Source organism: Miniopterus natalensis, chromosome X (assembly GCF_054644295.1).
Source record: "Miniopterus natalensis isolate mMinNat1 chromosome X, mMinNat1.hap1, whole genome shotgun sequence".
In the NCBI taxonomy this organism is placed as follows: domain Eukaryota; kingdom Metazoa; phylum Chordata; class Mammalia; order Chiroptera; family Miniopteridae; genus Miniopterus; species Miniopterus natalensis.
The window spans coordinates 81,577,365-81,596,693 of NC_142103.1; the positions used below are offsets into that span (position 1 = coordinate 81,577,365).

A 19,329-nucleotide genomic window follows, 5' to 3' on the forward strand; every position below is an offset into this window, starting at 1 on the left:
TGTGCAATCCTTATTTTTGGTATTTGCAGAATAATTAAAAGATTAAGCTCCCATTGATGGAGGTGGAACCCTAAACAGTCACATCACCTCCTGCAGAAATGGCCCAGTGCCACCTGCCACTGTGACGCTTTCTGAGTAACACCAAAGGCTGTGCTCCAGTCTCTGAGTATTTACTCTCTTCTGAGGAGAAACTCTGGCAACGGCTGTAAAATAAACCCCAGAGCAAGGAAGAAGCTGAAGAGAGGAAATACTCGGCTGCACATTAATCATAGTCGTCAGGCCTAGAGCAGAGGACAGAGGCTGGTTCGAGGAAAGACAGACCTAAATTATCTTGAAGATTGATCTTCCCTCCTCCGCACTCCCTGTGCCAGCAAGCAGGTCAGAAAGGTCCTGGCGCAGCCAGTGGCATTGAACGGGTGAGGGCGTCCACCGACTGACCAGCATGCTTTGTCAAAGAGAGCAGGGCAGGGATGTCCACACTCTGTTGTGGGGATCATACCAGAGCTTCCAGTCGCCTGGAACGGGCCACATTTTGGAAAGCTACCAAACAGAAGAGGCATCTCAGAGGGACTTGCGGGACAAATTCACTGCCATCATGTCCTCAGGTGACATCGCTTGCATGCCAGGATGCAGTGAAGGCCATTTCCTTCAGATGCGAATAAAGCACCCAGTTATGATGAGCTTGTGGAGTTGGCGGAGTCATAAAGCTGACCACAGGTGTCTGAAGAGTCTGAAAGACTCTGGATAAAAGTTTGGGCTCTAGGAATGGGGCAGTGAGTGTCCAAGCAGGAAAGCAAGGTAATTATCCTCCAAGCCTCAGTTTCCTCACCTGTGAGATGGAGATAAGAAGAGTGCCTTTATTATAGGGTTGTTTTCTATATGAAATGAAATTATTAATGCATATAAAGTGTTTAGAACTGTTCTTGGCAGATATTAAGCCCTTATTAATCCTAGCTGCTGTTCTTCTGAGAGCTGAGAAAAGTTAGTAACCCTCCTCTTCCCACATCTCAAGAGCTGTCCAGCTTCAGAAGGGCTGTGTGGTGGGTTCTTCCTATGTCGTCTCTTCCCTGCTCTAGCTCTCCCCATGGTAAGAGCAGAGTAATCCTTATTGAAGCTTAAAGCTGGGAGAAAAGTTGCCCAGAAAAAGCAAAGGGCAGCTGGTTTATAATCTCGCCAAAGGCTGAGCCATAATTTAGTATTGGTGGAGGTGCAGAACTTTATAAACAGAGCTACAGATCTACTTGTTCTGGGGAGGAAGTCCTTCCCTTGAACTTGGGCCCCACACTTTTCAAAGCTTACCTGGGAGGAAGGCAACTCTTCATTCAGATGATAAATTCTTAGGTTCCCATGGTGAACACAACAAATCAGCTGAGACCTGCTGATCCCAGAAAGAAACAAACTCCTTTTGCGATATTTACTGCAGTTGGTGAGTTGCCAGGACGACCCCAGAGGGTTAAGATTGGAGAAGCTCTGTAGGATCTGATCCTAGAAATAGTTTAAGGTTTTGGGGGAAACAGTGCATGTGTGTGAGAAGCAAACAATATACTGGACCGGAAAGAGCCTAGGGCTGGAGTCAGATTCTCTGTAGCTAAACTCGGCTAGATTACATATGTATTTTGGGATGGTAATTGTAAGAGTTCAAATTTCCTCAGATAGAAAATGTGAATTGTAATACCTCACCCATAGGGTGATTTGGGGGCTTATGTGAGGTAACTTGGAAATGGACCTCATAAAGCAACTGAAAAGAGTGAAGGCCTTCAATAAACAGTAGCTGTTTTTATCAAGTAAGAATTATTCATTGTTTAAAATGACTTACTCTGCTATCAAATGCTTTATAGCAACACAGTTACTGTTAGAAGTCAAATGTCATGAAATTGAGAGAACTCCAACTGCCCAAGGTCAACTGTGACCAGAACCCACTCTTCTGGTCTCTGAGAGTCTCCAGAAGAGACTTTTGCCACCAAGTAAGAACCAAATGGTTGGCAATAGGCAAAGTACTTTAAGGAGGTTCTGGTTTTGGCTCTGTCTTGGTGTTGGCTGGGATGTCCTTCTCTCATCTCCTGGGAATAATATTCTGTGGCACTTATTAGCAGGGATAGGATGTCCAGGGCCTTCCCAGAACGTGCATACCCAGGAACCTTGGCTCTTCTGACAAAGCCCTGTATGCATGCATCCCAAACTCCCATGGACCTCCCCAGGTGATCCTGGCATTTCCAGCTTCATGCTTCACTTTCCTAATTTCTTCTGCCTCAGTCCTCACTAGAACTGCAGAGCCACTCCCCGCAAGCCCAGGCATTCCCTGTTTCATTTGGCACCCACCCACGATTGTCTTGCTCTCTTGAACTTGTTTTTTTTCCTCTGGCCATGGTATAGAATATTGATTCAGTTAGCAACAATGTATTAAGCATCCCGTCATTCATTTATTGTTTATCAAGTATTTTTTTTAACATCTACAATGTGCTACGCACTGCTAGGCACCATGGGCTATATTGTGCTTATGCAAGTTTGTTGCTGGACATTGATGTAAACGTAGTTCACGGTGATGATGTGACCTGTCCTTACAGAGCATACAGTCTCGTTGGGGAGATGAGAGCACAGGAAGACTCAGAGCCTGTTAAGGAGCGGACAGCAGGCCTGTGTGCTGGCCCTCAGAGGGTGAGATAGTAGCAAGCCACGATGTGGCAGGGACCGTAGACCTCGTTAAGGAGTTTGGGTTTTGTTCCAAGCGCTGTGGGAGCTAGTAGGGTAGCGACATGTGACGTTTCAAAAGACCTTTCGAGCTGCGCTGTGGAGGATCTAGGAGGGGAGCGAGTGAGGTAGCACAGAGACCAGCTGGAATAATAATCCTGTATGCTAATCCAGTCAAGAGAAGATGGTGGCCTGGCCTCAGGGGGATGTGGGAGCATGGGAAAGAGTAGGTTTATGGCATAGAACATTTGGAAGTAGGATCAGTTAGCCTTGCCAGTGAACTGGAGGAAGGTGAGATACCAGATGGAGACAGATCAAGAATGACCCCCCCCCCCCCCCCCCCCCGCCCCAATTCTGCTTTAAGCACTTGAGTGGCTGAGACATTTTCTCTGAAAGGGAAGGGAGATGAGATAAAGGGCAGGTTCCAAGGGAAGAGCTGGGCAATTTGTCCCTCTTACCACTGTTTCTTCAATACCCACCACAGGGCCTGGCATTTAGGAAATACCCCAAATATGTATAGACCGATTCATGTTTTTAAGAATTCAGTTTTAGGGATGCTCTGAGGCAGTGAGGCAGCGTGGCTAAGAAAGTGGACTCCGGAGCTAGGACAGCCTGGGTTTGAATCCTAGTGCTACCATTTTCTGAGTGACCTTGGAATGTTCTGTAATGTCTCAGTTTTCTCACCCGTACAATGTGGATAATAATTCTACCTACCTTATAGGGTTATTGTAAGAATTAGTAATTAATTTATGTAAAGGGCTTAGAATACGGCTGCCAGCACTATGCAAACGTTAGCTATTGTTATTAAGCTGGACATAGATTGCCCAGATGAGAGGTCAGGTCCACAGTTTGATATGGGGGGCTGGAACTGGGGGGGAAAATGAGTCATCAGCAAGTAGGTGGTACATAAAGCCATGGGCCTGGATGAGATTGGGGGGAAGGGAGGATCCAGGCACAAGGGTAACTGGTAGAACTGAGAAAAGAGCCCAGAAAGAGGCTCCGAGGTAGGATGAAAACCACTCGTGAGTGGCATCTGGAAGCCAAGAGCAGCTCAACAAGGGAGTGGTCAGGGGTATTGGGTGCTTCCCAGGCCAAAGGAAAGACTGAAAAAACAGCCCCCAGGAAGTAACTGGTGTTCTTGAGTACTTTCTCTACAATGGCTAGCGAGGTTGGAGGTGTGGGTTGAAGAGTGTGATAAATGATGTATCTATACAAACAAGGCCCATCTTTATGTGCTGATAGAAAATGATCTCTAAGATGTAGTGGTATGTTTCATAGGTGAGGTACAGAACAGCTTGTGCACCATGTTCCCATTTCTGAAAATAAAATTACGGACATGCATATGTACAAAGAAAGTGGTGGTGGTGGGGTGCTACCCAGCAGTTAGGGATGTTTAATGCACATACAAATAAACATATGTCTACATTCCCCCCTACTTTTTAAAAAATATATATATTTTTATTGACTTCAGAGAGAGGAAGGGAGAGAGATAGAAACATCAATGATGAGAAAGAGTCATTGATTGGCTGCCTCCTGCACGTTGAGTCCACAACCCAGGGATGTGCCCTGACCTGAATGGAACCACGATCTCCTGGATCATAGGTCAATGCTGAGCCATGCCAGCGGGGCCCCCCTACTTTGTTTTGACACAAACTGTAACATATCCAAATTGTACCATATTATACATACCCATTCATTTCTGCACCTTATGTCCTTCCTTTAACAATGGATGTTAGGGGTCATCCCATATCGGTACACAGAGCAGATCTTTATTTTTTAAAGAGCTACATAATATTCCTTTGTGTGCATGTATCATCACTGTCATTGCTGGATATTTAGGTTGCTTCTAATCTTATGCTGTTACAAAGCAAGCTGCGTTTATACCAATATCTTAGAATAACTTCAACACTAGCTGATCTTTAGAGTGCACACCAGGTAAGGAAATGGAGATGCCACATGGATGTAGACACCTCTTTTGAGAAGTACAGCTGTGCAAGGGAGCAGATAAATAGGGAGCTGGGGAAGGAGATGTGGGGTCAAGGAAGGGCATTCTAAAGATGGGAGATGCTTCAAAGGAATGAATACACAGAGTAATTCAATAAAGAGTGTGAGTTGGGGGAGGGGACATCCAGGAAGAGCCTCTGTGTCCGTCATATTTTAGCAAGTGTAGAAGAAAGACTTAAAATGATTTGAAGCCCTGTGCTGGGTGCTGTGGGAACGCCAGGATGGATGGATGAACACAGGCCTTCAGGAAGGTTCCGCTCCAGCAGGGAAGCTATGATGTTTCACAAATCAGTGGCAATATTGTTAGAAAGTGGTTGATTCTGTTAGTGAGGTACAAAGATCTACAAACTTCTCCCTGGGGTGCCTGCTGGTGGAGTTTACTTACATTTCCAGCGGTTCCCTGGGTTCCTGATTCAACATTAGCTGGGGGAGAGGAGAATGACATTTTGCCTGAAATTTGTAGATTTTCCCAAAGGGATTAAATGACATGCATGGCCTGGAAGGCTTAAAAAAAAACCCCACAGAAATAAATAAATAAAAATCCCAAGAAGAATTTATATTCCTGATGGCTTTGCTGATGGTCTTGTAAATTGTATATTTAATCAAAGGCACTCGAATGTCTTTTTTTTAACTATTGAAGAGCCATTTAAATGTCAACATAAGTGATTCCCTCCCAAATAGTGCTGTTTATACATTACTTCCCCTAATAGACCATAATGATTCATAAGGAGGCATTTCGTGCCTCTAAATTGTAGGCCTATTGAAATATAAATTAAGATGATAAATAATTTGACCTTACCTGAGAGTACTAAGTATTTACATGTGTCAAATACGAAATTACCCTGAATATCAGGGTCCCTAAAAAGACAGCCTTTCTCCCCTGGCTGAATTCAATAAATAAAACGATTTAGAAATTTCCTTGAGTGTAGAGGAAAGAGGAACATACACAAAAGAATAGGCCCGTGGACCTGCCATCCCCACCCCCCATGACTTCCCATTGGGCTGGGGGGTCGCCGCTGACCCCCCTCGGGGGAAGTGACTGGCGGGTGCGGGCAGCCGCCGTGCGCCTCGCGCGTTCTCCTCCCCCCTCCTCCCGCAACGCGGCTGGAGTTTCTAAACATGGAGTTTCCACGGGAACTTTGCCAGGCCGAGCTCCCAGCCCTCCCGAGCCCCCGCAGCGGGATTCGCCGAGTCGGAGGCGCCGCACGGCCTCTGCGTCTCCCTCCCCTCCGGGAGCAGCTGACCAGGCGCACTCGTGCAGCTCCACAAAGCCGCTCTGCCGGGTTCATCACCCGAGAGGGCGCGGAGCCTCCCGCGCTCAGCGCCCCCACCCAGGCCCCGGTGGGTGGCAACTGGGCGCCCTCGGCGGGGGCGCGAGCCAAGCCTGCCCGCCAGGCCTGTTTGTTTGCTGCCAACGGCGCTGGGGGCCCGAGGCCCAGAGAACCTTTCTCTCCCCGGGCCGGGGTCGAGGCGGTGGAGGGGCGCTGGCGGCGACGGGCCCGGGTTGGGCGCGTTCGCTGCTAACGCTGGGTTTCTGTTTTGTTTTGAAGCCGCCGTGGGGGAGGGGCAGCACCTTGTCAATGAGAAATTTCCTGTTCGCTAGACTCCGCTTGCAGAGTTTCTGTCCTGCCCTTGAACTGACAAGTGGATCTCGGCAGTGCGGGTCCCCGAGAGCCCATCCAGGCGCGCCGAGCGCGCGCGGGGATGGGGGCGGGGGCACCCGCGCCGCGGCTTCCAATTCCCGGGAGCCCGGCGGAGCGGGGCCGACGCCTGCTCTCCCGGTTCCCGGGCGCACCCGTGAGCGCCGAGCCGAGCGGTGACTAATCTGCGGCTTAGGGCCTCTTGGCGCGCAGCCCGGGCTCGCCTCCCGCCCCTAGTCCCTCCCCCTCCCCCGCTGTCCTCCTGGCCCGGCAGCGCCAGGTTCAGCCGAGAGAATCGCGCGGGCCAGCGCCGCCACCGCGTTCCCGAGAGTGTGGGAAGCGGGTCGAGGCGGGCGGCTCCGAGCCGTCTTTCCAGTCGGCTTTTTTCGACCCAGGCCCGAGTATGCGCGTGTTTCCTTCCCTGTAAGCACTTTGATCGGCGCTTCCTCTGCGCCGCTGAGGAGCCAGGGTGAACCGGGGATTTTAACCCCATGCGTGCTGCCCCACGATGGGCTCTGTAGAGAGGGCGCCGCAGGGAGACTGGTCGACATGGGGACGATCAGTTTAGTTTGGCAAGCCAGAGTCTGGAGGAACCCGACCGGGTCCGAGGAGCTTGCCCAAGCGCGGCAGGCTCTCACGGGGAGAGCAGGCCGCGAGGCCCGGGGCGGCTTGTTAATGTTCAAGCCCTCCCCGGGGCCGCGCAGTAACCCGACCTGCCAGGCGAGGCGAGGCGAGGTGCGGGCCTAAAAGGCATGGCAGGCAGAGGCTTCTGGAGGGGATCGAGAGGCCCCGGGGGGACTCGCCTTAACGCACCTTGTCTGCTAGCGCGTGGACGGCTCCCAACCCGGAGAGGGGGGCCTGGCGCTCGCCCCACGGCTTTGCCTCTAGCCGCCACTCCCTCCCCTCGCCAGGTTTCGCTGGGGAGTTAATGATTGATTTACTGGCTCCGCGCGGCCGGCGCCCTCCAAGCTATTTGTCCAAGCTGAGGAGTTGCTGGCGAACGGTGTAAAGGCCGGGAGAGGGGGTTCGCCTGGGAAGGGGAGCCACGTTGCCCACGGGAACGAGCAGCCACTTGATTAGCCCCCACGGAGCGGGGCGAACCCGTTGGAGGCCCGGGCTGGGCGAAGGGAGCATTGGGAAGCGCCACACGTAAACGAGTTGGCAGCTGGTGATTAGGCCGCCCGGTTTTATGAGTCATAATGGGCCGCCCGCCTGGCCCTCAACCTGCTCGCTGTGGACTCGGCGCGCCTAAGTCCAGGCGGTGAACAGTTCCGCGCTGCGCAAAGGGGGATGCTCTGGGGGGCCTGGACCGCCGAAGGCGTTGCGCAGGATTTCCTCTCATTTCTCGCAGAAGGCAACACAAACACCCTAAATCAAACCGCTCCGACAACTGAGGGCTCCACACAGACACATCAATAAGGATTTCGCCTCCCGCGTTCGAACGCACTGAAACACTTGTCCTATTTTTATGCAAATGACACCACACAAATAGATCTCGAAGGCCGGGGAGTGGGGCTAGAGAAGGAGGGGCGCCGCCGCCCCAGCCTGGGGGCTGCGAGAGGAGGAGGGAGTTCCAAGCCCGCACCCTGGGGCCCGCGCCGGCTCAGGCGCAGCGGGGCTGGTACTGGCCAGGCAGCCCGCCCCGCGAGCAGTGGCTCCCTGCCAACGCCGCCAAGTCGGCCGCGTCCCCAGGCAGCCTGCAGAGGCGGATTAGGGAAGGAGCGAAGCGAGCCTGTGACTAATCGCGGGGCCTCGGACCGGAGCACCAAGGCCATGTGCGACTGACAGGATCGACACTAGCAGAGGACACGGCGACGCCTCGCTTAATTGCAGGCTTAAAAAATTGCCGCCTGAGCAGCTCCGGTGCGGAGAACCACGGGCGTGCGCGCTGGGCTGGGGAGCGCGCCAGGGGGGACCGGCGCTCCCGCTCCGGGGAGGGAGGTTTGGCGTCTCCTTGATGGAGGGACCTGGCCCCCACTCTGCAGGAGTGTGGCTGAGCCAGCCAGCAGAGTACGGTCCAGCTCCCAGGCCTAAGATTCTGACCCTTTCCTGATGGAGCCCACGGTCCCCTTTCTCGACCTAGATCTTATAAAGGAGGCTCTACAGTGGGGGTGAGAGATTCCAACAAACTGAATACAAAAACCACACACCGAACCACTTTCTTCCCTTCCTTTCCTTTTCCACTGACTGATACAAAGCCCCAAAGACCAAGGGGAGGGAGAGGCAAGCCAGGGCTGCCAGGAGCCAGGTCACCGAGTGCCCCAAACTCGGGGCTCACAGACACGCACCCTAGGCTCTTCACTCCTGGTCAGAGTCCTTCTAGCCCAGACCTCCTTCCTGGAGCGCTGAGGCCTCTTGGGGGAGAAGGGGGAAGCGTTGGCAGGCCTGCTGGCGTGTGTGTGTGTGTGTGTGTGTGTGTTGTGTGTGTGTGTGTGTGTGTGGAGGGCGGAGGGGGGAAGGCGGGGTGGCGGGGAACCCAGCGAGAGAAGTTTCCACCACGCTCTGGTCGGCTGCTGCCAAAATCCCCGGGCCCCTCCCCGCCCGCACCGCCTTACGTTGCCACCACAAGTTTGGTTTAACGAGAGCTTGGGACAAAAGCAAACGTTTTCTATAGACCCCGAAAACAAAGGGGAAAGAGACGCGCGGGGCCGCCTAGGAGCGGCTGCTAGTGTAATGGTGCCGGGCCGACAGCAGAGCATAAGAACTGCAAAAGCCGGGCGGGCGGGAGGAAGTGCGAGGCGGGAGCCCGGGGAGGGCGGGCGGGCGGGGGAGGGGCGCTGCGCCATGTTTCCGTGTCACCCGCCGAGTCGCCGGCGCTGGGCTCCGCCGCCAGCTCCCGCCTGCCTCCGTAACAGCAGAAAGCGTGCGATTAGCAGCCAGACAGGCGGGGACTCCGGGCCCGCGGGGCCGCCGCACACGCTGCCCGCGGCCCAGGCCTGCGCCCCCCCCCCCCCCCCCCGCCGGCCGGGTAATCATCCTCCTCGCTGCCGCGCTGTGTGCACTCTCATTAGAGCAGGGAGGCTTTTCTCTGCGCACTCGCTCGGCTCCCGCTGGCAAAACAACGCCTTCCCCGGCCGGGCCCTGGGCCAGGACTGCTAGGGAGGGCGGGACAGGGAAGGGGGTGGTGAGGCAAAGCCAGCGGCGCAGGTCACGTCGGCCGCCCGATGTCCGCTGAGCACGGAGATGAGGAGGGTCCATTGGCCCTCCCCACACTGGGTCCCTACCTCGTACCAGACCCTTCGTGGGCGGGGGGGGGGGAGTTGCCGGTGCCGCCGTGACCTACTCCCCCTCGCGAGGCTAGAGTGGGGGCAGAGGGCAGATGAGTTTGTCTGGTTTGGAGAGCGGAGGCGAACACCGGGAAGGCTCCCAAAACAGGTTTTGTCCCATCTGCTTTGTGGCCGACCACTTAAGGCCAGAAGCTCCATCCCAAGGGAGGCGGCCCTTTGACCCTCAGAAGACCCGAGTCCCCAAGACTCGGGCTTGATGGAAAAGAAGAGGTGGGAGATGGGGGTGGCCGAGGCACGGCTGAGTCTCGCCCCGAGCTTCGGAGCCCCATTTTCTCCGCGATCTCTGCACACAACAGTAGGCAGCCTCTCCCAGCAACACGCGCCCAGCTGCAGGGCCCGGGAGCAGGTGTTCCTGCCCCGCCGGAGTGGTGGCTCTTTGCCCCTCCCGTCCCAGCTGCGGGGCTGGTTGGTGAAAGGGGGGCGCTTATGGCGGTGTAGAGGGAAATCTCGCTGGAGTGCGAGAAGGGTCCTGCGGACTTAAATGGGGATACCCCGGGGCGAGGACGGCCGCTCGGGCCAAGAAGAACCGAGGATGACGCGCGGCCGGCCAGCCCTTGTCTGGAACAGCCTTGGGGGCCAGCGGAGGCCGCTCGGGCGGCGCAAGGGCTTCCGGTCCCGGTGACTGCGGCGGTGGGGCGACTGGGAAGTTCCCGGGGCGGCCTCGAGGAGCACCCGCCCCTGGCTGCCGCCGCCGCCGCCGCACAGCTTTCAGAGCGGTGCCCTAGGAGCCTCTCGGCGTCTGGCAGCGCAGTTCTGAGCTGGCGCGGGGCTGGGGGCGGCGGGGTGGTCCGCGCCCAGCCCCAGGCAGGGAGGGGCAGACGGGAGTCAGAGACCCCGCGGGAGCTGCGGCGCCCTCCCTGCCCCCTCCCTTCGCCCAGGCCTCTGATATGGCGGGCACGTGAAGCGCAGCTCGGCGCCTCGGCGCCAGCCAGGGAGCGGCCTGCCCCGCCGGCTCAGCTTACCCGCGGGCCCAGGAACGCGGAACCGAGCCTGGCCGGGCCCCGCAGAGCCCGCGCCCCCCGCCCCGCTCCCAGCTCGCTGCGGCCCCGCACCCCCTCCCCGCCCGGCCTTGGGGCCGCGCCAGACGGCTGGCCCGAGGGGAACTCAGGCTGACTAATGGGTCGCTTGTGGGCCTTACGTGAGGCCCGGCTGTCAGCGGATGCCCGCTCGCTCGGCGCCTACGCCGCGGTCAGGCTCTTCGGGGAAGGGCGAGAGGAGGGGTTTCCCCGCTTCGAGGTTTTGGCTCCCCGGGGACAATCCGGCCGGCCGCGGCTGGCCCGGGGCTTTAGGTCGTGCAGCCCGGCCCTGAGGGGGCAGACTCGGTGTGCCCCCGGCACCAAGGTGCGAACCCGGGATGAGGATGAGAAAGTGGGAGCTTCGGAGCTCTGACCCGGAGGTGGGTGCTGAGGCTTGTCAACTCTGCCCGGGGCGCCCACCTTGATGTTTAGGATCTGGGGCCAGCCTCTGGGCTGGGGGAAATTTACAGGCTGCCCTGGGAGCCTGGAGTTCAATACCGAAACCGCCTTGAATACAAAGTCTAACGGAAACCCCTTCGTGAGATTTTTGTGTGGAAAAAACGGATTTTTATAAAACTCCCCGTGAGTCCAGTTCGGCTGAGAGTTCGTGGGTCCTGGGACGTGTGATGCCTTCTGCTTTCTTTCCGGGGCCAGTAACAATCTGCAGTTTCTTATTATTTTGCATTAACAGCCACTTAATGTTGACATAGTTATATGACCCTCCCAAATATAACTATAGTTTCAACACACCAGCTCGATGGTGAAACACAAACACCAATCAGTAACTAAGAGGAGGAAAACCAGGCTGTGAGCTTGGGGTTGGATGCAGGATAAATCCTCATCATACATCTCTGGTTTTATTCAGCCTAATTACACTAGTAATCCTGCCCCTCATGAGAAATCCTGAAACCCTGGAGTTGAGGTACGACTTTTCCTGGGGAGCCCCGCCAATGGGGAGGGGGTTTTAAATGTCACTTCCAAATGAAAATGCTTCCCTTTAGCCTTTTTCTTTCTTTTTTTTTCTTTCTTTTTTTTTGATGCAGTTTTCGAAAGGAGCATTTTGGCGAGATAAGAAGTGACCGATCAAAATCGCTGAGGGGAGGTTGTAAGCAGCCGCTTTGCCCCAGCTTAACGTTATCTTATCTTTCACACTTGCATGGCGGAAAAAAAAATTGGCTTATCTTCATCCCCACCCCCTTCTCGCCTTAATTGCTAAAAAACACTGGTGTGTTAAACCCGGAGGAAGGAGGTCTCCCGATCGTCAGTGGAAAAGGAAGATTCAGAAATGTGGGCGCCTGGGGAAAGCAAGGTTGGCAGGATTTCTTCCCCCCCCCTCACCCCCCCCCCCCCCCCCCCCGGCCTTCATAATACAACCTAGAAGGGCCAGTAGGGGTGGAAGTTTCCATGGCCAGATTTTGGGGGGTAAATTCTGGCGATGGCCTTGGGTCACGTAGCTTCCCTCGGCCTCGATTTCTCCCGCTGCCTTTCCCTACCTCTCTTCCCCTTCATCTCACAAAACCTGGAGTGGGTCTCCGATTGAGGCCTCTCACTCTGCTTTCATTCCCCCCTCCACTACATATCCCCCTTTTGGGGAGGGGGATGCAAGGCTGGGACGCATGGCCTGCTGGAAATCATTAAAATATATGCGAGTGTCTGCAAACACACTTTTAAATCATGGCGTTTCCCCTCCACGCTGGTATATTTAAACTCCAGAGCGAGCTGGATCTCCTCCCTCTCAGTCGTTTGTCTGTGTCACCGACAGGCCGCTAATGGCCGGGCTTCCAGGCGCTGTGCATTATGCATTAGCCTCCTCCCTTTGCCGCACACAGAAGGTTCTGTCAGGCATCGAAACACAAAACACCCTGTGCCCCCCACCCCACCTCCGCAGTCGTGGCTGGGGGCTGCGCTGCTGCTAAGCGGCTGGAGACGCAGGGATGGGGGAGGTGTCATTGGGGGAGAGGGCAGAACGGAGTGGGTCCGGAGGGGGAGTGGGAGAGGGTAAAAATGCCTCGGATTAGGCTGCTTGGACTCTCCAGCTCTGTGCCAAGCCCCAGCTTTGCTCCTGGCTTTGACCTTCCCGAGGCAGCCACCCCATACCACTCACCTCTGCGCCCGAGTTGGTGGGGGCCTCAGGGGTATTTTGAGACAGATCAGTACTGCATTTCCAGGTGCTGCGCCCGTACTCTCTTCCTGCCCTCAGCGAGGGGCTGATGGGGCCTTCCAGGTCCCTCCAGTTCCCGGGGTGGTGGGTATCCTCAGGGGTCCTAAGGAAGTGAAGGAGGAAGGCTTGATCCAAAATGGCTGGGGCTGAAGGCCCGCGTGCTAGGTCCGTGGACCAGTAGTTGGTGGTTCTCCGCTCCCTATCCCTGAGTTCCCGCGCACTACCCCAGCCGGGTAAAATATTGGCTGGAGGCGCCTTGCTAAATAAGCAGCCGGGGCGGGATGTGGCAGCCGGGTTTATCTGCAGGAGCATCTGGCCCAAAGCGGGGTCTTCCAGCGCTCTTAAGCTGGGACCAGGTGGAGTGCAAGACAGGACCTCCCAGAAGCCGCCTGCATTTAGGCTTATTGGGCTGACACCCACCTATCTACCCAGGGGACCCCCCAGTGTAAATGGCAGTTCACCCACTGTCCCAGGATTTGGGGATCTCAGAGCCTGACACTAATCCAGCCCGGACGTTCCAAGAGGCAGTTGCTTGCTTCAGTTGTACTGGGCTTGCCTTTTGGACCCTCCTACCCAAATGGCCCAATAACCCTTCAAAGGCTAGGCAGAAAGAGCAGCTATCTTCAGTCTGGCCACTCCTAAGTTTAGCAGTCTCCTGTATAACAAATTCCTGGGACAGGGATGTCCTGTGCTTGGGAGGGTGGGCCAGTGGCTCTTTTAGGGCCACTGGGTAAGCCCTGAGTTCTCTTACAAAGTGACCAGGGGAGACTGTTAGTGTGGGTGTTTGTTTTTTTAAAAATAGCTAACATTAATAGGCTGGCTCACACTATGTAAAGTAAAAACACATTATCTGAAATCACCCAACTCCCATCTATTCCAATAACCAGTGTCAAAGACCTGAAAACAGCCTCTGAAGAGGGCCATCTGGGGCCTACAGAGCTTTATTATTTAGATTCTACACGTTACAAACGACCCACCCACACAATGTTGGGATCCCAGGGTCCCCCAAACACCAGGTAAGGGCCTCACCACCGGATGCATAGCCTTTTTCCCTAGGCCTGGCCCATGGTTGAAGGTGTGGAAGAGGCCCTGGCAGACCCTGCGCAGTCAGCCTGGCCTGAAAAGGGTGGCCATGCTCCAGGCCTGCTCCCCAAAGCACCAACCTGGCTGCCCAGTTGCAGAGCCTGGATAGAACATGAAGAAGGAGAATGCCTGGGAGCCTGAGGCGGATAGGAGAGGGGTGGCCCCCCACAGCTCAATTAGAAGCACCTCTCCTATTTCTCCACTGCCTGTGCAACCTCCCCTTCCTTGCACTCACTCACTTGCTCTCTCCGCCTCCTCTGCTTTCATTGAAATTCCCCCTTACTGAGTGCCCCATATAGCGGCCTGACCCCCAGGTCAGCTCCTGGGAGAACCGTGGAGGAGGGAGCAGGGCTGAAGGCTCTGGCTGCCCTCACACTAGCTACAGGCTCTGTGGTGTTCCTAGCTCCTGGAGCCTCTTCCTGAGTGGGAACCCAAGATGGGACTGCCCTTCTTGAGTTTTCTGCTTCTCCTCCCTGGAACAATTCCAACTAACCAGGCCAATGGGTATAAACTCCCTACCCACCCCTGTGCCTTGGAGCACCTCAGGAAAATCTCACATTTTAATTCTCAGTGAGTCATGAACACCTCCCCCTACACACACACACTCATACCTCTTAGGATTCCCTTAATAAGATATTTTAAAAATCCCGGAGTTGGAAAATGTGCCCCTTTGAGATGGAAGAGAAACCCTTTAGTCCCATCAGCCCAAAGAGAATACCTTGGAGGTGAAACTCCTTAAAAAAGAGTGGGGTATGAAATGCTGCAAATTACGTCAAAGGCGAATTTACTGGCCTGTTTGTCTCCAGCATCAAATTTCTCCCACAGTCAGCCCCCTTCGAGGCCCCTTCACATTTACAGCAACCCCCCCCCATTCATTTTAACCCTAGGACTTTTAAAGTTAGACAAACAGGCCCCTTTGTCAGCAGCCCCGGGAGGCCACAGGACTCCTAGAGGCAGCAGGCTCCATACTCTCGCTTGGTTCCGGGATTTTCCAAAAATTCTGGACGATTACTTGCAATTCTTAACTCCGGGAAAAGCCTGTGCCTGGGGGGAGAGTTGGAGAGGCTTGGGAAGGGGAGAGAAGGGGGTTGGGCACTTGGCCAGCGTCTCTGCGGCGGCCTAACCGAGCCGGAAGAGCCTGGCAAGGCTCCCTACTCGCCAGGCCAGCTCTCCCGAGCGGCCCACAGTGGCACAGCGGCCTCCTTGCCTGGAACAACGTTCATAGAGTTTCCCCACAAGTACCCAACTTCAACCTTCTCAGTTATTGTAGATTTGTTTTGAATAAAAGGAGTCGCTTCAAAAAGAAATGTTGCTACAACACACAACCAGAGGCCTTTTCTCCAGCTGCGTCTGTAACTCGCATGCGTTCAGTCTAATAACTTTTAATGTCTGGCCCTAAAATGTCTTTATAAAAAATAGCTTTACAGCATAATAGTCCAGGTGTCTTTCTGCTTGTTACCGGAGATTAAAAAAATGTGTGGGTTAGCTTTCAGAGACATCCACCTCCAGAAAGACGGGAAGAAAAAGGCGTGCATTCCATCATGCAGGCGCAGGTCCTGGAAGCAGTGGCGGCCCAGCAGGGCTGGGCACTGCTCGCTGGGGCACTTGCCTGCCTGTCTTTTGCATCAGTTGTTATAAGCAGCTCTGAAACATGAAGATTTAATTCTGCCCGAAGTTTCGGGTTTCAAACGGTAGAGATGTTTCACTTCTGCTTTGGAAAGGGCTGTTTTTATAACTGCTGAGAACTAAAACAGAATAAATAAAATCGCACCTAACACCAGTCCCGCAGTCAGTATTAAGTCTAAATTTTAAAAGGGATTTTCTAGCTAGAGCTGATTTTGGCCTTGACCTTGACTTAGTAATCAACTTGAGATGCTTTTGATTATTTTTGGCATGGAGACACTCCAGGATATTTTAAAACTTTCCGTGTGGATTTACAAGCCACCTCCATTTCGGATTGATGTTCTCATCGAGCTTGCACCATCTTGTCCTTAAGCAGAAAGAGACTCCCCACCTCCAGCATAGAAAGACCCTAGCGAGCAGCGGAGTGGGGTCACCTTTTGCCGCGTAGTCCCGGCCCGGCTATCTGGGTGCGGTATGGCCGGAACACCCCTCCCCCACTCCCACCCCTTTCCGCTAGCTTCAAGAACTGGGGCTTCTTGGCTCTCCCCTGAGGCTCTGCGCTCCGGGGAGGCCGGAACCTCGCCACTCCGCTTCCCCCTCCCGCTTGCCTGCCCCCGCCCTCCCCCCAGCGCCCAGCGGCGCGCCGGGTGCGCTGGAGAAGCTCAATACGTGTCAATTGAATTAACTGCTGCGGGCGCGGGCTGTACGATCAGCACAACGTTACCGAGTGGAAATTTATGGGGCGAATGGTGTAAGCCAAAAGTTGCTCCCTGCCAAGGAAAATAAAACGCGGGAGATAATCTCCCGAGGTGAGGGTGAGGGGCTGGGACAGACCCTCCAGCCTTCTGAGGTGCAGACTGTGAAATGCCCGCGAACTGGGAGACATTCCCTCCGATCTCCGCTCCCCTACCGTCTCCACCCCCTCATCCCCGCCTCCCTGTGCCCCAAGGGCTGCCTCCTCCATCACCCCCCTCCCCGCCTCTCCAAACAATTCCCACACAATTGAAATGTCCGGGGAACTCGGGCGCGGAGTTCGGGGCGGAAAGGCCACCGGTGCCCGGGGCCGTGTTTTCAGGTAGCTTTTGACAGCAAAATGGGCAAGGGCTCCTTCGGGAGGAAGGGGAGCCCCAGGCAGGGGGTGGGCGCCAACGGGCACTCGCCAGGCTCTGCTTGGTCTCGGAGGGGACGGGCGACCGGGAGAGCGCAGCGCTGGTGGCAAGAGGAGGCAGCAGTGGCTGCCGCTGGGGTTTGACAGCTTTGGCTGAGCGGAGTGTGAGGCGCTTTATGGTAATTGCGGTCCTCCACTGGCCTTCTGGGTAGCGATGGGAGTCTCGGCGGGCGGCTGGGAGAGGCACCCCCGCCGCCCCCCATCCCCTGGGCTCAAGATCTGCGGGCCGCCCTCGCCGCCGCCGCTGCCTGAGTCGGTCTGGGGCGCGCCCAGACCCGGTTTGCGCAGCCAACTCAGTCCGAGCCAGGGAGGGGAGGGCCAGGGGCGAGGGGGCGCCACCCAAGTGGCCCGGGGTTCGGACCCAGAGAGGCGAGACGCGCTCGGGGGAACCGGTGATGGCCGGGGCAACTCGGGCAAATCTTTCCTGGGGAATCACCCCTCCGAAAGCCCACCGCCGAGGCGCCGCAGCAGAGGGTGAGCAGAAGCTAGGGGAGCTCAAACTTGCGAGAGCTGGAGGCGGCGGCGGGCGGGCGGCTGTCGCCCGAACGCTGCGCCTGCGGGGGGAGGGGAGGCGGCTGCTGGGAGGAAGGGAGGGAGAAAGGGCGGGTGGAGGGAGGGGGAGGAGGAAGAGGAGGGAACCGCGGAGGGGGGACGCGTTGGGATCGCGGCGTGCGGCGGCAGACGGAGCCCGGGCTCCCAGCGGCAAGGTGAGCCTGAGCTACGCTCCTCGCTGAACGCCGGCAGAGCTCGGCGGCTGCGGGGGAGACGCGCCGGAGTCCAGACCGCGACCGAGAGCGGGAGCGAAGCGAGCGGCGGCGGCGGAGGGGGAGCCCGCGAGCCGCCAGGCGGGGAGCCCAAGCAGCGCTGTCGCCGCGCAGGGACGACTTGGCCAACACTCACACACACTCTCTCTCTCTCTTTCTCTCTCTCGCTCTCTCCTCTCTCTCTCTCTCTCTCTCTGTCTCTCTCTCTGTCTCTCTCTCTCTCTCACACACACACATACACACACACACACACACACACACACACACACACACAGCCCGAGCGGGCGCTCGCGGCGATCCGTCAACATGGCGCTGGGGCTCCTGCCGGAGCGCGGGCGGCAGCAGCGGCGGCGCGGGAGCTGCTAAGCCCTGCTGAGCCTGGTCCAGTCGCGGGAGCCCGGAGGATCGCTCAGGGCTGTCGCCACCTGCCTGGAGGCTTCGAGCCCGCCCCGCCCCCACCCGGTCCAGAGCCCACCCCTCAGCAGGGCCAACCCCGAGGGCAGCCGGCTGGCAGCAGACTGCGAGGGAGGCGAGCGAGCGCGGCGCCGCGAGCGGGTTGCGGGCAGCCAGGGACAGCAAACTTTGCTGCTTGCCACGCTTCCCCGGCCTGGCTCCATCTCAGATCGCTGCCGTTGCCACCCCACTTTCCTCCTACCCCGCACACCTCTCCACACCCACCCAGCCGCCCCTGGCTCTTCGCCGCCTGGGCTCTGCTGGGGGTGGGGGGGGGACTTCAAAGCTCCGGATCGCAAGCTCTCTGCTTACTCCCCGGCCGGGGATTTCAGGTCAGTGCCCGAAACACCTTTCCCGGGGGAGGCCGCGCGGGCGGGCAGACGGGCGCGCGGCGGGCTGCAGTTGGCCCCTTCCCTGGGGCCCCCGCCCGCTGCGGGCTGCTCCTCTGACTCTCGTGTAACCCGCGAAGCTTTCGCCTCGCGCTTCCCTTGGCTGTGATCGCTTTCGTTTTTATTTCTTAGCTCTAAGTTATTAAAAATGCAGCCAACCTAAGCAGCTCTGTGTGGGCACCTGGGAGGAGTGCGGCCGGGGTCTTGCCGCCTCCCGGAAGGCCGGGAGGAGATTGGGAGTTCGCGGAGTGGAAGTTTGCAGCCTGTGTGTCTGCGTGCGCGGGAGCGCGGTTGCCGCTGAGCGCCGCGAGTCGTGCGCGGGGGGTGTGGGGGGGGCTGGGCTGGAAGCTGGGAAGCTCGGCTCGGCGTTAGCTCGAGAGCAGGAAGGGGGGGAGGGCGGCGGGTTCCCGTCTGCTTTCTTTTTCGACTCGGGAAAGAACTGTAAAAACCCCCAGTCGCCGCCGCCTCGTCTCGCCTCTCCGGGGGCCGCTCGTTCCTCCTAGTGGAACTTGGCGTGTGCTTGCGCCAGAGTGTGTGGCAGGCGCCCCGGCCCAGCCGAGCCCGACCTGCCGCCGCACAACTCGGGAGGGGAGTCCCGGGTTTTTTCTTGGCTTGCCCCAAAGCACGAATCACGTGGATTAATAAAAAAAAAAAAACAAAAAAAAAACAACAACTAGGAAATCGACCGGAGCTAGGGGTTCCGACTCGGCCCGTCCGCCCATCCACCAGGTCAGACGCTTTGTTTTGTAAATGTTCCTGTAAAATTGCAATCCGCGACCCCCTCCCATCCCCACCCTTCTCTGGACGCTGCGGGTTCTGTTTTAAGTTCTGAGCCCCCAGGGGTGGGGGTAGAATGGTCGGGGGCGACGGGAAGGGAGGGCGGGGGTGGCAAGACCTGGGCCCTCCGCTGGGCAGCGGGGAGTCTGGTGGGAAGCCCTGTTGGGCGTGTGCGAGTCTGCGGCCGGAGGAAGTTGGTCCTGCTCGGAGGTTGTGCGGTGTTGAGGTGGAAGGTGAAGAGGAACTTGCGCACCCGGGCGGGATCCTCAGCCGCGG

At 56.8% G+C, this 19,329-nt stretch overlaps 1 protein-coding gene across 5 annotated transcripts in view; it reads left to right on the top strand.

Annotated features, from left to right (window-relative positions):
• BCOR (BCL6 corepressor) overlaps positions 1-19,329 on the top strand; it is an 83,848-nt gene that overhangs the window by 22,507 nt on the left and 42,012 nt on the right. For 4 of the 5 annotated variants that reach the window (XM_087813566.1, XM_087813569.1, XM_087813568.1 and 1 more), the window contains exon 1: positions 17,978-18,219. The exons of the other annotated variant lie outside the window; for it this stretch is intronic. The gene's annotated coding sequence lies outside the window, so the exon portion shown is untranslated. Of the gene's footprint in view, positions 1-17,977; positions 18,220-19,329 lie in introns of those variants that run through there. 5 annotated transcript variants of the gene reach the window in all.